The sequence below is a fragment of the Pogoniulus pusillus genome, chromosome 29 (assembly GCF_015220805.1).
Source record: "Pogoniulus pusillus isolate bPogPus1 chromosome 29, bPogPus1.pri, whole genome shotgun sequence".
NCBI lineage: Eukaryota > Metazoa > Chordata > Aves > Piciformes > Lybiidae > Pogoniulus > Pogoniulus pusillus.
This window is the reverse complement of record NC_087292.1, coordinates 9,461,368-9,464,174: the sequence shown is the minus strand read 5'-3', so window position 1 is coordinate 9,464,174 and position 2,807 is coordinate 9,461,368. Positions and strand designations below refer to the sequence as shown.

The 2,807-nt window shown below is 42.9% G+C and overlaps 1 non-coding gene across 1 annotated transcript; it reads left to right on the top strand.

Annotated features, from left to right (window-relative positions):
- Positions 1-529: 529 nt before the first annotated feature.
- Positions 530-716, top strand: LOC135188590 (U2 spliceosomal RNA). The gene has a single exon (XR_010307751.1). It is a non-coding gene; the product is annotated as a U2 spliceosomal RNA (small nuclear RNA).
- The last annotated feature ends 2,091 nt before the right edge of the window (positions 717-2,807 follow it).

Genomic DNA, 2,807 nt, shown 5'->3' with positions numbered 1-2,807 from the left:
AACAGCTACATGTGTGGCTAGGGCTGCCTTAAGTATAGGGACATAGAGCTACTACTGCAATGCCCTCACCATAAGACTAAAAATAGACATGTGTAGACCTTGCTACTTTCACCTCTCACCCTCCTGGCTGAGGGTGCTTGTACTGGAAGTAATGGTACTACCCACTGACAGAAAAGCTAGAAGAACCTGACCCACAAAACAATACATTGTGCTTTGTGTCTGGAAGCTTCAAAACTAGATGTATGGACAGGATAAAGAGAGTAAGGCTATGAACTCTTAGAAACAGCAGTTGTGTGGAAGTCATTACATACTGTTTTCCAAAGTGATACATGAGATTCGTAAGGTGTTAAAGGGACTTTAATCTCCTTAGGTGTCCTCACTGTATCACTTCCAAGTAGGGTGTGGCAAAGACAATGGGGATGGTGTAAGAGATCTCTAAAAAGTTCATAGCTTCAATACTACCTCATCTTTCCTGCCTGTAAGCTAACATCCTTTGTGAAAATCCAGCAGGTGTTATAACCTGCACAACATCGCTTCTCGGCCTTTTGGCTAAGATCATGTGCAGTATCTGTTCTTATCCGTTTAATATCTGATACGTCCTTGATGAGAGGACTTTATACTAAAGGGATTTTCGGGCATGGGAGTTGGATCCAGAGCTTGCTCCCTCTGCTCCACATCATCCTGATACTGCAGTGCCTCCAGGAATGGGTTTTTTTGGGGGAGGTGGTGGAGTCACTGTCCCTGGAGGTGTTCAAGAAAAGACTGGATGAGGCATTTAGTGCCATGGTCTAGATGACTGGATAGGGCTGGGGGATAGGTTGGACTGGATGATCTTGGAGGTCTCTTCCAACCTGGTCGATTCTATGATTCTATGATTCAACAGACATTATACATGGATTCTTCTATCTGATATTGTTGAATGTGACATTGGAGCCAGAGAATGATGACATACCTGAGTCTACCTTAGGTATCCCTATGTTTCTGGAAGTAGTAGATAGGGGTCAAAGCAGCAATTCTAGTCTCAGCACTGCAGGATGTTAACCCTTGACTTATTTTTCCAATTCATTATCATTGGCCCATATTTTTCTTTTGACTTTTGACTTATTTTCCCAATTTGTTTCACTGTTACCATACCCTTCACTAGTCTGAACTGAATCATCCCTAACAAAAAGGCTCTTTCTCAACAAGATTAAAAGCAGAATACTTCAAGTAATTTAGAATACAAATGTGCAATGAAATATCAGCCTGAGTGATGCTATGAGAAGGAAGAGTGTACAGTATGCTTTATGTGCTTTTAGCTGTTCTACCCTACACTGCAACATGTGCACCCACTCTTGTAACCTTTACTGCTGTGCAAAGATGATCTGTCATTTCTGCAATATATATATATATATTTATACTGAAGCAGCTTTGAGTCCTTACTGCCCTCTAGAGAAATTCTGCTAGAAAAGCTCAGACTGACAGAGTCAGCAAAAAATAATTGCAGCCCTAATCTTAACTACACCAGCTGCATGCAGTGTTGGTGACAAGATCTGTAGAAACAGAAATGTACTTAAAGGACCCTTTTTCTCTGCCTCTCTCTATCACTGGGAGTTGTGGCCAGACTCTAACACGTTTATCCTGTTAACTGCCTAGGAAAACTCAGCAAAAGCTGAGCTGATACCCATGGCTTCAACTGAAAAAGAAACAAAAGCCATTTTTTAAAGAAATCCCAAGTGCAGAAGCTGCCTTCTATTCACATCACCAGCACGTGATGCTTACATTCTTTACACCTCACATCTGGAACTATACACTTTTACTTTGTCATTCTCACACTTCTATCCCATACAGAATCATAGAACTGGTTGGAAAAGATATTTAAGACGATCAAGTCCAACCCTTAACCCAGCACTTTCAGGTTACCCCTATCTATGTCCCTCAGCACTGTATCTGCACAGCTTTCAAACCACTTCCTGGACATCCTCTTCAAGGGTTTGGACAACCCTTTCAATGAAGAAATTTTTCCTGTGTCCAAGATAAACCCCCACTGGTACAACTTGAGGCCGTTTCCTGTCATTCTGTCACTTGCACTGACCCTCACCTCGCTACAGCTCCTTTCAGGTGGTTGTAGAGAGCAGTAACTTCTCTCAGCCTCCTGTTCTCCAGACTGTGCCTGATGATTGTGGATGGAACTACCTGTGGCTGAATGCAAAGGCCTGGACTGGAGCTGCAAGGCTGTGCAGCACTTGAGGTAGCCCTCTGGAAGAGGCTGAAACCTGCATGTGCAAGTGAGCTCCTAGAGGTCTACTGGACACCTGCGTGATGAATTGCAGCAACTCCAAGAGTGTTTTTTGACAAGATGTGTTTGCATAAAATTCTGTAAAATCAAAGCTTCAGAAGACATGGCAAAACCTATGTGTTTTGCAGTGCCATGGGAGTATCATTTCACGTGCTTGGGCCAACACAGAGAAAACAGCAATTGCAATGTTAGCAATGAATGATAGCAGAGTGCAGCTAAGAATACACTCAGCAAACTGAGATCCTATTTTCATACTGACAAAGGGGGAGAAAAAAAAGATAAAAAATCTAAAATGTGTGTCTTTTTTTTTTTGAAAAACAGCTGAATCCCACTACCCTGCAGACTCTTCCTCATTTAACAGGCTGTCAGTGCAAGTTCCTTCACATAGCTCTGCCTTTCATGCCTAATGGGGTTTGCCCTGAACCAGACAAAGCCTATTAAACATGGCAGAGAAACAGATGATTCGGGAGGCTACTGGAAGCAGCGTTGGCTGCCCTCTAATGGCTTGTGCGCCATGAGCACGCACCTG